This window comes from Eschrichtius robustus, chromosome 7, assembly GCF_028021215.1.
Source record: "Eschrichtius robustus isolate mEscRob2 chromosome 7, mEscRob2.pri, whole genome shotgun sequence".
Lineage (NCBI taxonomy): Eukaryota > Metazoa > Chordata > Mammalia > Artiodactyla > Eschrichtiidae > Eschrichtius > Eschrichtius robustus.
Window position 1 is genome coordinate 85,905,416 of NC_090830.1, and position 15,070 is coordinate 85,920,485.

The following is a 15,070-nucleotide window of genomic DNA, read 5'->3' on the forward strand; positions in this document are numbered from 1 at the left end:
ATAATAGAACACCACGAGGGAATTTCGGATCCAATTCCCAGCATCTGATTCTGTCTCGGCAGACACTAAACACTCAAAACAATTTAGGAGCCTGAGGGTATACAGTAGAACAAGCAGAGTCTGTGGGAAGCAGGCAAGGCTGCGTCCGACTTCCTGCTCCCCCATGATTGTTGTAAAGTTGTAAGGGTACCTTAGCTTTTCTTGACCTCAGTTTTTTCACCTATAAAAATTCAAATATTTTACCTTACACTATAAGGCTGCTGTGAGGATTATATAAAATAACATCTATGTTGCATTTAGCCCTAGTACCTGAGGAGTAGCCAATAAGTGTTAATATCGTGGTTTCTTATTATTCTTAGTATTATTGGATTGTTTGAGAATTACCTCAAATCATATCAACAGATGCTAGAATGCAATTCTTCCCCTTCCATTTTAGACTGAATGAGTTAATGTTATATTTATTTTATTATGGTCTCATAGTGTCCACTGTTATTTTTAAGACTCCCAAACTTTCATAGAGTAAGGGCTATTTAAATACATAAAAATGAAATATATAAATGTATATTATCTTGCATTTCACGTTAGGCCCTTGAAAGACGTTTTTGAACTAAGTCATGAGGAAACTTCCTTTGAGCAACACTTCTTACATTTAAGCAACTTCATGACTGAGAGCATTCTGCATTTCCAAGGTCAAACATTTACTAAGATACTTAATTTGCAAATTGTGATATATAGTCTGCTGTGTCTGGTGTTCATTTTCACTGCTGTTTTTATGCTACAATCCCTCCTGATCCATCTGGCCAAGAACTTGCCTAAGATGTTCCCTCCCTCCTTGTGTCTCACTCTTTGCAGCACAGATAAATGGATTAAGAACATGAAATAATCAGAGCACATCAAGCGGAGAAGACAATTCCTTTGCATAGAATTGCCTGCGTTGATTGCAATTTGAATGCCTGATGACTTCTTTCCCAGGAGTGTGAAAAAGAAATAGTTTACAAAATACCCGGGAAGTCTCTCAAGGAAACTAATTAATGGCATTATTATCTTAAGCACAGCAAAGATTATTGAAAAGTTTCCTGTTACTCAAAATACTTTAGAAAACAAATTATGATTACCTTGGATACTGTGCTTTAACGAATCTTTCATTGATTTTCTGTATGTTTACAGAGAGGGTTCAGACTTTATTTTCAACAATTTATACAGCACTTGCATGAGAGGGCTTCATAGGCACTAGATGGAAAAATCATTTTCTGCTATAGCATTTCATAAGGCAAAAACCAAGAACTTGAAACAAAGGAAAAAATATCAGACCTGCCCCATATATGGTGTTTCTCTAGAATATATAACTAGAAATGGATTGGCTGAATTGAACGGGGGTGTGCATGTCCAGATGTGCTAGGTAATACCACAATTTTTACCAAAGTGGTCACAGAAATTGACATTTCAATTGCTTTGTATCCTTAACAACAGGTGGTATTTTGGACTTTTCAATTTTCCCATTTTGCTGTATTTATAAATGTATTTTGTCTTGGACTTAATATTTTCATCACCATATTTCTTATGTCTTATGGCCATTTGGATCCCCCTGTTTTGTTTTGAGAGCTTCTTCAAGTCTTTTGCCCAAATTTCTCTTTGGTTACCAGGTTTTTTTCTTATTGATTAATAATACTTCTTCATATATTCAAAATATTTGGCATGGTGTATCTGGTGTGTGTCTGTGTGTGTGTTGGAAATATACTATCATTTACTTTCACTTGGTTTCTTATGCTTTTGGTGAATGGAGGTTAATTATGGATTTTAATGTAAAGTTTACCTATATTTTCCTTTTTTTTTTTAGTTTGTGCTTTTTGGGTCGTGTATAAGAGATCTATCTCAACCTTGAATTTCTGAAAATATACTCCTATATCACCTTCAAAAACTTTTATATTTTTACCTTTCATATTTAGATCTTTAATCCACCTTGAACTGAATTTTCTTGTTGTGCTAGTTGTATCAGTCAGACCCAATTAGGAGACAGAGATCAGCCAATTTTTCTTAAAATAATTTAATATGAAGAATTGTTAACTAGATATAAACTACATCCAACATTTGACTAGAAAGACAAAACAAAAAACCAAAAAAAACCTTGAATTAACACAGAGGTAGCAACTGCAGGAAGCAGTTGCCATATGTATATTTCACTATATGATTGGGGAAACAAAGGGAGAGGTTGTCATTAATATTTATTAGTGTAGAGGAAAGGACCCAAGTGCTGAAACTCAGGCCTTTGAGGAGGGGGCACTGCTCAGTTGGTTGTGATGTCTCTGAGCTCACAGGAGGGGCACTGGCCAGATGGGGCCATGTCTCTTAGGAGAGCGCAGTGAGGTTCTGCACATATTGGAAAGACTGTATTTACCTGCCATGGTGGGGAGGAACTGCCTCCTGCCAAGCTGACTCGCAAGAATAGAAAGCAGACCGGGAACCAAAGGAAAGCCATGATTTTGAGCTGCTTCTGCATCCCAAACTTCTATCTCTGTCTCCCCAGTTTGGTGAAATCATTGTGTTTTACTTGGGATACCCCAGCCATGGTCCAGAAAACATCTCCAGGTGAAAAGTCAGTTCGTTGAAGGGTACCCTCATTGATTCCCCTCATGTTTCCACTGTCAGTGATCACAGTTGTACACTGCTTGATTTCCAATGTCTGAAAACGTTTGTTTTCTACTTGTATAAAGAGGGAAGTGTAGTTCAGTCCCAGGTAATCTAACATGGTTAGAAGCAAAGCTTCTTATGTCTTTGACTTTTTTCAATGTTTATTCCTCTGGTAGTTTATAAGTTTTACATTATTTTTTTATTCCTTTAGCAGGTGCAATTTCATGACATATTTTTTGCATTATTTTAGGTGAAATGTAATGCTTATAGCTTGTTAGTGAGGTTTTGCTGGTGACAAACTCTCTCTTCCGTGTGTCTAGAAATGTCTTTATTTGCTTCATACTTAAAAGATAATTTCATTGGATATAGAATTCTAGCCAGGAAACTTTTTCTTTAGCATAATGAAGATACTCTTCTACTTTCTTGTGACTTCCATTGTTGCTATTAGTCTGTTATTTCTTTGTGGATAACCAATGTTTTTAACTGATTTTAATCTGCTTTGGTTTTGTTTTTGAAGTTCTGGAGTTTCACTATAATAAACCATTCATGCATTTCTTTATTTTCTACTTGGAATTCTTTGACTTGTTGAACCTGTGTTTATTTCATCCTTTCTATAATTTCTCATCCATTATGTTTTCAAATGTTTCCTCTACTTTATTCCCTTTCTCTTCTCTTTTGTAAATTTTGAATGCATGTTAGAACCTCTCTGTCTTCCATGCCTCTTAACTAGTTTTCTTCATGTTTCCCATGTTATTTGATCTCTGCTGCATTCTGGATAAGTCCTATTCATTATTTCCAGTTTCCTATGTACCTCTTTTTTTTTTTTTAACATCTTCATTGGAGTATAATTGCTTTAAAATGTTGTGTTAGTTTCTGCTGTGTAACAAAGTGAATCAGCTATATGTATACATATATCCCCATATCCCCTCCCTCTTGTGCCTCCCTCCCACCCTCCCTATCCCACCCCTTTAGGTGGTCACAAAGCACCAAGCTGATCTCCCTGTGCTATATGTCTGCTTCCCACTAGCTAGCTATTTTACATTTGGTAGTGTATATATGTCAGTGCTACTCTTTCACTTCGGCCCAGCTTACCCTTCCCTCTCCCCATGTCCTCAAGTCCACTCTCTATGACTGAGTCTTTATTCCTATCCTTCCTCTAGGTTCATTAGAACCATTTTATTTTATTTTAGATTCCATATATATGTGTTAGCACACAGTATTTGTTTTTCTCTTTCTGACTTACTTCACTCTGTATGACAGACTCTAGGTCCATCCACCTCACTACAAATAACTCAATTTTGTTTCTTTTAATGGCTGAGTAATATTCCATTGTATACATGTGCCACATCTTCTTTATCCATTCATCTGTCGATGGACACTTAGGTTGCTTCCATGTCCTGGCCATTGTAAATAGTGCTGCAATGAACATTGTGGTACATGACTCTTTTTGAATTATGGTTTTGTCAAGGTATATGCCCAGTAGTGGGATTACTGGGTCATAGGGTAGTTCTATTTTTAGTTTTTTAAGGAACCTCCATACTGTTCTCCATAGTGACTGTATCAGTTTACATTCTCACCCACAGTGCAAGAGGGTTCCCTTTTCTCCACACCCTCTCCAGCATTTATTGTTTGTAGATTTTTTGATGATGGCCATTCTGGCTGGTGTGAGGTGATATCTCATTGTAGTTTTGATTTGCATTTCTCTAATGATTAGTGATGCTGAGCATCCTTTCATGTGTTTGTTGGCAATCTGTATATCTTCTTTGGAAAAATATCTATATAGGTCTTCTGCCCATTTTTGGATTGGGTTGTTTCGTTTTTGGATATTGAGCTGCATGAACTGCTTGTATATTTTGGAGATTAATCCTTTGTCCATTGATTCGTTTGCAAATATTTTCTCCCATTCTGAGGGTTGTCTTTTCATCTTGTTTATGCTTTCCTTTGCTGTGCAAAAGCTTTGAAGTTTCATTAGGTCCCATTTGTTTATTTTTGTTTTTATTTCCATTTCTCTAGGAGGTGGGTCAAAAAGGATCTTGCTGTGATTTATTTCATAGAATGTTCTGCCTGTATTTTCCTCTAAGAGTTTTATAGTATCTGGCCTTACATTTAGGTCTTTAATTTATTTTGAGTTTATTTTTATGTATGGTGTTAGGGAGTGTTCTAATTTCATTCTTTTACATGTAGCTGACTCATTTTCCCAGCACCGCTTATTGAAGAGGCTGTCTTTTCTGCGTTGTATACTCTTGCATCCTTTGTCAAAGATAAGGTGTCCATAGGTGTGTGGGTTTATCTCTGGGCTTTCTATCCTGTTCCATTGATCTATATTTCTGTTTTTGTGCCAGTACCATACTGTCTTGATTACTGTATCTGTGTAGTATAGTCTGAAGTCATGGAGCCTGATTCCTCCAGCTCCATTTTTCTTTCTCAAGATTGCTTTGGCTCTTTCAGGTCTTTTGTGTTTCCATACAAATTGTGAAATTTTTTGTTGTAGTTCTGTGAAAAACGCCACTGGTGTCTGGATAGGGATTGCATTGAATCTGTAGAATGCTTTGGGGAGTAGAGTCATTTCAACAATTTTGATTCTTCCAATCCAAGAACATGGTATATCTCTCCATCTGTCTGTATCATCTTTAATTTTTTTCATCAGTGTCTTATAGTTTTCAGCATGCAGGTCTTTTGTCTCTTTAGGTAGGTTTATTCCCAGGTATTTTATTCTTTTTGTTGCAATGGTAAATGGGAGTGTTTCCTTAATTTCTCATTCAGATTTTCCGTCGTTACTGTATAGGAATGCAAGAGATTTCTTTATCCTGCTACTCTACCAAATCCATTGATTAGCTCTAGTAATTTTCTGGTAGCATCTTTAGGATTCTGTATGTATAGTATCATGTCATCTGCAAGCAGTGACAGTTTTACTTCTTCTTTTCCTATTTGGATTCCTTTTATTTCTTGTTCTTCTCTGATTGCTGTTGCTAACACTTCCAAAAGTATGTTGAGTAATAGTGGTGAGAGTGGGCAACCTTGTCTTGTTCCTGATCTTAGAGGAAGTGGTTTTAGTTTTTCACCATTGAGAATGATGTTGGCTGTGGGCTTGTCATATATGACCTCTATTATGTTGAGGTAGGTTCCCTCTATGCCCACTTTCTGGAGAGTTTTTATCATAAATGGGTGTTGAATTTTGTTGAAAACTTTTTCTGCATCTATTGAGATGATCATATGGTTTATATCCTTCAGTTTGTTATGGTATATCACATTGATTGACTGATATCTTGAAGAATCTTTGCATTCCCAGGATAAACCCCACTTGATCATGGTATATGATCCTTTTAATGTGCTGTTCGATTCTGTTTGCTAGTATTTGGTTGAGGAGTTTTGCATCTATGTCCATCAGTGATATTGGCTTGTACTTTTCTTTTTTGTGTGATGTCTTTGTCTGGTTTTGGTATCAGGGTGATGGTGGCCTCATAGAATGAATTTGGAATTGTTCTTCCATCTGCTATATTTTGAAAGAGTTTGAGAAGGATAGGTATTAGTTCTTCTCTAAATGTTAGATAGAATTCACCTGTGAAGCCATCTGGTCCTGGGCTTGTCTTTGTTGGAAGATTTTTAATCACAGTTTCAATTTCAGTGTTTGTGATTGGTCTGTTCATATTTTCTATTTCTTCCTGGTTCAGTCTCAGAAGGTTTTAATTTTCTAAGAATTTGTCCATTTCATCCAGGTTGTCCATTTTATTGGCATATAGTTGCTTATAGTAATCTCTCATGACCTTTGTATTTCTGCTGTGTCAGTTGTTACTTCGCCTTTTTCATTTCTAATTGTGTTGATTTGAGTCTTCTCCGTTTTTTTCGTGGTGAGTCTGGCTAATGGTTTATCAATTTTGTTTATCTTTTCAAAGAAACAGCTATTAGTTTTATTGATCTTTGCTATTGTTTCCTTCATTTCTTTTTCATTTATTTCTGATCTGATCTTTATGATTTCTTTCCTTCTGCTAACTTTGGGGTTTTTTGTTCTTCTTTCTCTAATGTCTTTAGGTGTAAGGTTAAGTTGTTTATTTGAGATTTTTCTTGTTTCTTGAGGTAGGATTGTATTGCTATAAACTTCCCTCTTAGAACTGCTTTTGCTGCATCCCATAGGTTTTGGGTTGTCATGTTTTCATTGTCATTTGTTTCTAGGTATTTTTTGATTTCCTCTTTGATCTTTTTAGTAATCTCTTGATTATTTAGTAGCATTTTGTTTAGCCTCCATGTGTTTGTATTTTTTTACAGATTTTTTCCTGTAATTGATATCTAGTCTCATAGCGTTGTGGTCGGAAAACATACTTGATATGACTTCAGTTTTCTTAAATTTACCAAGACTTGATTTGTGACCCAAGATATAATCTATCCTGGAGAATATTCCATGAGCACTCGAGAAGAAAGTGTATTCTGTTGTTTTGGGATGGAATGTCCTATAAATATCAGTTAAGTCCATCTGGTCTAATGTGTCATTTAAAGCTTGTGTTTAGTTATTTATTTTCATTTTGGATGATCTGCCCAGTGGTGAAAGTGGGGTGTTAAAGTCCCCTACTGTGATTGTGTTACTGTCGATTTCCCCTTTTATGGCTGTTAGCAGTTGCCTTATGTATTGAGGTGCTCCTATGTTGGGTGCCTAAATATTTACAGTTGTTATATCTTCTTCTTGGATTGATCCCTTGATCATTCTGTAGTGTCCTTCTTTGTCTCTTGCAATAGTCTTTATTTTAAAGTCTATTTTGTCTGATATGAGAATTGCTACTCCAGCTTTCTTTTGATTTCTATTTGCATGGAGTATCTTTTTCCATCCTCTGACTTTCAGTGTGTATGTGTCCCTAGGTCTGAAGTGGCTGTCATGTAGACAGTATATATATGGGTCTTGTTTTTGTATCCAGCCAGTTTATGTCTTTTGGTTGGAGCATTTAATCCATTTACATTTAAGGTAATTATCGATATGTATGTTCCTATTACCATTTTCTTAATTTTTTGAGTTTTCTTATTGTAGGTGTTTTCCTTCTCTTGTGTTTCCTGTCTAGAGTAGTTCCTTTAGCATTTGTTGTTAAGCGGGTTAGGTGGTTCTGAATTCTCTTAACTTTTGCTTGTCTGTAAAGGTTTTAATTTCTCCGTTGAATCTGAATGAGATCCTTGCTGGGTACAGTAATCTTGCTTTTAGGTTTTTGCCTTTCATCACTTTAAATATGTCCTACCACTCCCTTCTGGCTTGCAGAGTTTCTGCTGAAAGATCAGCTGTTAACCTTATGGGGTTTCCCTTGCATGTTATTTGTTGCTTTTCCCTTGCTGCCTTTAATATTTTTTCTTTGAATTTAATTTTTGATAGTTTGATTAATATGTGTCTTGGTGTGTTTCTCCTTGGATTTATCCTGTATGGGACCCTTGTGCTTCCTGGACTTGATTGACTATTTCCTTTCCCATTTTAGGGAAATTTTCAACTATAATTTCTTCAAATTTTTTCTCAGACCCTTTCTTTTTCTCTTCTTCTTCTGGGACCCGTATAATTCGAATGTTGGTGCTTTTAATGTTGTCCCAGATGTCTCTGAGACTGTCCTCAATTCTTTTCATTGTTTTTTCTTTATTCTTCTCTGTGGTAGTTATTTCCACTATTTTATCTTCCAGGTCACTTATCCGTCCTTCTGCCTCAGTTATTCTGCTATTGATTCCTTCTAGACTATTTTTAATTTCATTTATTGTGTTGTTCATCATTGTTTGCTCTTTAGTTCTTCTAGGTCCTTGTTAAACGTTTTCTGTGTTTTCTCCATTCTCTTTCCAAGACTTTGGATCATCTTTACTATCATTACTCTGAATTCTTTTTCAGGTAGACTGTCTATTTCCTCTTCATTTGTTTGGTCTGGTGGGTTTTTACCTTGTTCCTTCATCTGCTGCATATTTCTCTGTTTTCTCATTTTGTTTAACTTACTGTGTTTGTGGTCTCCTTTTCACAGGCTGCAGATTCTTAGTTCCCATTATTTTTGGTGTCTGCCCCCAGTGGGTGAGGTTGGTTCAGTGGGTTGTGTAGGCTTCCTGGTGGAGGGGACTGTGCCTGTGTCCTGGTAGACGAGACTGTGTCTTGTCCTTCTGGTGGGCAGGACCGTGTCCTGTGGTGTGTTTTGGAGTGTCTGTGAGCTTAATATGACTTTAGGCAGCCTGTCTGCTAATGGGTGGGGTTGTGTTCCTGTCTTGCTAGCTGTTTGGCATGGGGCATACAGCACTGGAGCTTGCTGGCCGTTGGATGGAGCTGGGTGTTAGTGTTGAGACGAAGATCTCTGGGAGAGCTCTCGCCGATTGATATTAATTACATGGGGCTGGGAGGTCTCTGGTCGTCCATTGTCCTGAACTCTTCTCTCCCACCTCAGAGGCTCAGGCCTGACACCTGGCCATAGCACCGAAACCCTGTCAGCCACATGGCTGAGAAGAAAAGGGAGAAAGAAAAAAACAAACAATTAAACAAAAAAACAAAAACAAAAAAATGGACAGACAGAACCCTAGGACAGATGGTAAAAGCAAACCTATACAGACAAAAATCACACAAAGAAGCATACACATACACACTTATAAAAAGAAAAAAAGGAAAAAAATAAAAAATAAAAAAAAAAATAAAAAAAAAAGAAAAAAAGGAAGAGAGCAACCATACCAAGAAACAAAGTGATTTTAAGCACTAAATACTAAACTAACATAAACATAAAACCAGAAATAAATTAGACGCAGAAAGCAAATCCCAAGTCTACAGTTGCTCCAAGTGTCCACTGCCTCAGTTTTGGGAACATTCGTTGTCTATTCAGGTATTCTTCAGATGCAGGGTACAACACGTTGATTGTGGGGATTTAATCCACTGCTCCTGAGGCCGCACAGAGAAATTTCCCTTTCTCTTTGTTTACACAGCTCCTGGGGTTCAGCTTTGGTTTTGGCCCCACCTCTGTGTGTAGGCTGCCCTCAATAGTCTGTTACCAGCCCAAACAGGAGGGGGCCAAAGCCACAGCTGATTAGGGTTCTCTTGCTCACTCAGGCCAGGGGGAGGGAGGGGTACACTAGTCATAACTGGAATGCGGAGCGAGCCTGAGGCGGCAGAGCTGGCATGACGTTGCAACAGCCTGAGGCGTGCCATGTGTTCTCCCAGGGAAGTTGTCCCTGCATCATGGGACCCTGGCAGTGGCGGGCTGCATAGGCTCCCGGGTGTGTGTGGATAGTGACCTGTGCTTGCACACAGGATTCTTGGTGGCAGCAGCAGCAGCATTAGTGGTTTATGTCTGTCTCTGGAGCTCATTTAGGTGGTGCATTGCCTTCTATGGGCACACTGGGGAGGAATCCCCTCTCCTTGTGCACCCCAAAACAAAGGTCTCTGGCCTCTCCGGCAGGTCCAGACTTTCTCCTGGACTCCCTTCTGGCTAGCTGTGGCGCACTAGCCCCCTTCAGGCTGTCTTCACACAGTCAACCCCAGTCCTCTCCCTGGGGTCTGACCTCCAAAGCCCAAGCCTCAACTTCCAGCCCCCACCCTCCCTGGCGGGTAAGCAGAGAAGCCTATCAGGCTGGTGAGTGCTGGTCAGCACTGATCCTCTGTGCAGGAATCTCTCTGCTTTGTCCTCTGCACCCCTGTTGCTGCGCTCTCCTCTGTGACTCCAAAGCTTTCCCCCTCCAACCCCCTGTCCCCCCAGTGAAGGGGCTCCCTAGTGTGTGGAAACTTTTCCTCCTTCACAGCTCCCTCTCAGAGGTTTGGGTCCCATCCCTATTCTTTTGTCTCTGTTTTTTCTTTTCTCTTTTGCCCTACCCAGGTACATGGGGATTTTCTTACCTTTTCGGAAGTCTGAGGTCTTCTGCCAGCGTTCAGTAGGTGTTCTGTAGAAGTTGTTCCACATATAGATGTATTTTTGATGTTTTTGTGGGGAGGAAGGTGATCTCCACGTCTTACTCCTCTGCCATCTTGAAGGTCTCCCCCTACTATGTATCTCTTTAGCTACTTCTTTTTGTTTTTTTTTAAAATATCAACCAAGTGGATGACAGTTTCAGTACCAATAAACCGTTATTCATTGTATTTTCCCAAGGAAAAAAAGGGTAAGGGGAAAGGGTCAGCATGTGTGTTACAAAATGATAGCAAATGGGAAAGGAAGTACCTGGCACAGCAAAATCAACCATCAAATAAACACTGCCCAGATGGGGTCACCAAAGCCCAAGGGGGCTCAGTCTCCTGTAGTTCAGTAATGAGGGGAAGGGATGAGGGAAAGAACAGACATGCACATGTTTTTCTACCTTCCCTCCCTCCCTCCCCATAAAGTCAAGATTTCACACAAAGCTTTGGTTTCTAGCAGTAAACATGGAGTTACATTCGTCTGTCTCCTGTTGAACAATCTTCTGGCCACTTTGACGTAAGTTTATTGCCCCTGCATAAAAGCTCCTGAGTGACTTGGATATACATTCATCTTTCCTTTTGTGGTCTCCCAACCCCACTTTCTACATGGAAGACCCCCTCATTGCTCCTCTCTACCCTAGGATTAGAGATTAAAGTAGGTTTTAATCCCTCCAAAGACAGCAGTCTGTTTGGGATGAATCACATCAAGGAATGGTCATGACTCAGGAGATTGGGAACAAGGGATGGAGAGTTCTTAGCTTCTTTAGGATTTTTGCACCAATCATTTAATTGCAGACATCCCACAAATTAAACGTATAAGTGTATGGGCTATTTTGGGGGGGGGCACGAAGGGGGAAAGAAGAGGAGGTAGGAATCCAGTTTTTAGGACAGAAGATCTTGTTTGAAATAAGAAATAGGGGAAGGGGAACACAAAAGAAAGTGTGGTTCAAGGCCCCTCTCTTCAAGAAGAGGGGCCCCCAAGCTTATGTTTCAGATCTTTTTGACTGGTGCAGAACTTTTATCAAAGATGCTTTGGCTATTTTTCTCAATATAAAAAGAAGTTTGTAGACAATAAAACCCAAAAGAACATGGAGAAGACCAACACATTATATTTACACTAACTAGGCAACCTAGCAATCACCAAATCAGCTACTTGTGAAGTCCTACGAAGCCCAGACAAATACAGTAACTAGAGGGGGGAAGCAACTGGGGAGACAAGAACCCAGGATCAGACACACATCACCCAATGCATTCTATTGCATTTGCCCCCTTACAACACAGTGAGGTAGGTTTGCAGTGATCTCACAGCATGTAAATGAAATCCCCTTCTCTCCTTCAGCTACCATGACACTAATCACTGCTGCAGCAGGGCAGGACACTGGCTCTGGGAACCACAAAGAATCCATCGCTGATGGTCTTTCTGGAAGCCAAGGGGGAAAAGCCCAGAATTGTTAAAGATTAAGGATCTTGTCCTTGCTTCATATATCCATCTCTGGGCAGCTCAAGATGGGTACAGAGGCATCGTTCTTAAAACCTGTCCTTACCAACTCACATATTTATTTTACAAAAACACACACAGTACACCCTTTGTACATGGTAAGCCTAGCCCAATCCAGTGAAGGATGGATCTGGTATGTAAAGCAAGTCCTGTGCCCTGGGATTAGAGGTCTGGAACAGGAATCCTTTATCACACATACAGACGACCTCTGACCAGTCTTGGCTTCCCCTCTCTGCAGCTTTTACCTGGCCCAGCCTCTCCTAACCTCTCTGCACCACCTTTTCCTGTTCAGACCAATTTCCAATCTGTCAGGAGGAGACCAAGTCATGAGGCAACCCAGTTAAAACCTAGGCTCCCATGAAACATTGAAGATGGGGGGTTTCAAGAGGACACTATGGCAGAAAAGCCAGCTCTAATTGGCAAAAATGAGGTAGCTCAATAGGTATACACTCCAAATAGTTGTTCTCTCTGGTGATTCAGCAACAGAAAGTGTTCCTGCTGTGCAGACCCAGAGCTGCTGCTGACTTATCCCTGAGATTGCACACATACCTGAGGACACAGTGCAGGAATGAGGCCCTTAGATTAAAATACACAAAAATACAAAACCAGAATATTTATATTATGAAAAAAAAAGTTAAAATGCACAAGATACATCATTTGCACACAGCTAGTGCAGCTGGCAACCTGGAGAAATTGGGACCCAAGGTACAGTCATCCAAGGGAGCAAATAAATAAAATTGTATTGGCCCTGAATGGGGTGGGAGTGGGCTTAGAAGCAGCAGGTCTGCAGCTGTTCCCTCAACCCCCCTTTTGCCTATCATCACAAACCACTGCTTAGGACAGTTCTCAGCACTCTGTCCCAGGAGGGGGTTATGAGGAGACAAGATGTGGAAAACCCTGCCTTACCCCTGAGATATTTCCTCCCACAGAAGGTAGTGGCTTGTGTCCATCAATCTGGTCTCATGCTTAATCTTTTCACTCTGGCATGGGAAATATTATTCCATACCCTTCTTTAAGAGTAAAACAACTTCCCTATCCAGGCCACTTTCAAAAGCTGGAGATTCTGGGGGTGGAGACTCAGATAAAGCATGCAGGGAGGGTTACCCCCCCCAAAGCCCTCAGGTGCATTTGGATAGAGCGTGATTGGAGTTCCTTTGCCTCACCCCTTCCCCCCACCAAGAGGGAAGAGGGGGTGACGCTGTGGACCCCAGCCTGAGATATACGGCAGTGCCAGCTGCCCCTACCCACACTGTCCCCCCTTTCTCCACTCTGCCGATTGACGCCTGTTCCTCAAAACTTTCTGATCACAAACGGATAGCCCCCACCCACTGTGGCTCAATTCTGGGCCTCTGGGCGCATGGCAGGTCTATGGATCTCTTCTTCCTCCTCCTGAAAGTAGGCTGGCTTTCCCTGGGAGCTGGGAGCTTGCTGGGCCTTCAGGGGACACGAGGCTACAATATGGTTGATGCTGTGGCAGAAGTGGCACTCCTTGGGCTGGGGTGGCCGTTTGCATTCCTTGACGTGATGGTCTAGACCTCCACAGTTGTAGCACCTATCTCCCTTTGATCTGCGTTTCTGCATGTTCTTCCCTTTGGGCCGCCTCTCGCTCCCAATACAGAACACCCCGCCAGGGCCGGTGACTCGGATACACTCCAGGCCCTTGGCTGACTTCTTAAAGGTGAACTCCACGGCCTCACCCTCCTTCAGGCTCCGGAAGCCCTCCATGTGCAGCTTACTCTGGTGCACAAAGACATCCACCCGGAGGGTCGAGTGCGACCCCGCAGCGGGCAGTCATGGGCAGGAAAGCGAATCCCAGGCGCACGTTGAACCACTTGCAGATGCCGGCCCCGTGCAGCAAGCCGCTGCGGCTCCTCGGCGGCCCGGGCCGTGTCCTCTGGCGCCTCCTCTGGCCACTTGGCGCTGCCACCTGCAAACTGCTGGTTTGACACAGAGCCCGTGGTAGCCGGCTGAGCCCGCGGCCCTGGGCCCCTGGTCTGCCGGCTGCTGGCCCCAATGAAGTCCGGAGGCCTAAAGGTAGCTCGGAGAAAAGGCTGCTACATCTTCCCCAGCACCTCTTTCGCTATTTCTAATCTGACAGTAATTCTATCCAGTTTTCAAATCTTGATTGTTTTCACTCAAGCAATTATTCTTTTTTCCCAAAACTACTAGGTCATATTTTACCATGCCATGCTACATATAGATATTTTCTAGCTTGACTTTTTTCTTTTTCTGAAAACATAGTAAGCTACATTAAAAACCATGTCTGATATAGGAATTTGTTGTTGTTTTCACTGTTCTTGTTCATGGAAACTTGTTTTCTTGTGTACTTAATTGGTTTTTATTTTGTGCTGGTAATTTTCCTTAGAAATTACTGGTGTAAATTACTTTGAGGACTTGTGAAGACTTGAATGAAAGTGCCCCCCCCCTTTTTTTTTTTTAATTTTGCATTTGCCTATCTTAGTGCCTGGGCACCCTAAGTGCCTGGAAGTCTTTGAATTCATGTCTTGAAGCTCCTTGGACCACTCAGGTGAATTTGAACTACATTCATGTAAGAAAAGGATTTGAGGTTATGACTTTGCAGGGAATTTTATTTTCCCTTTGCTAATCAGCTCAACTAGTTTTTCATGCTGTTCCCTTGTGTGGGGAATGATGGTTTTGTTTTCTACTTAAAGTTTATCTCAAATTTTTAGCTATTTTCAGGTCTAGCTTCCTTCTAAGAGACTGCACTTATAGTCCTAAACTTGGGTGGGCCTTGGCCATCCAAGCCAAAGTTCAGTTTTGTTGTGATTGGTGAAATTTATGAGGGCAAAAGAGGCTTCCTTGTTCTGTTTACCACTTTATACAGTCTCACTTACCTGATATTGGCCTGATAGATCCTTGTTATCACCTCCACTCTACAGTGCTTCTAAGAAGATTTTAAAAATATATTTCACTTAATTTTATACTAACAACTTATCCTAATATTTTCAATGAAAGAGTTGGTCCGCATTGCATAGCTCAGCATATCCCCTAAAGCAGAGGTACCCTAGGTAAATTTCCATGTGATATGGCTTCTCCTTTGTTTAAAAGCTATACCT

At 40.7% G+C, this 15,070-nt stretch overlaps 1 protein-coding gene and 1 pseudogene across 4 annotated transcripts in view; one reads left to right on the forward strand and one right to left on the reverse strand.

Annotated features, from left to right (window-relative positions):
- Positions 1 to 15,070, forward strand: part of NRG3 (neuregulin 3) — a 1,080,447-nt gene that overhangs the window by 891,397 nt on the left and 173,980 nt on the right. The gene's annotated exons all lie outside the window — the stretch shown is intronic.
- The window catches only part of LOC137767641 (protein lin-28 homolog A pseudogene), a 29,740-nt pseudogene continuing 27,998 nt past the window's right edge, over positions 13,329 to 15,070 (reverse strand).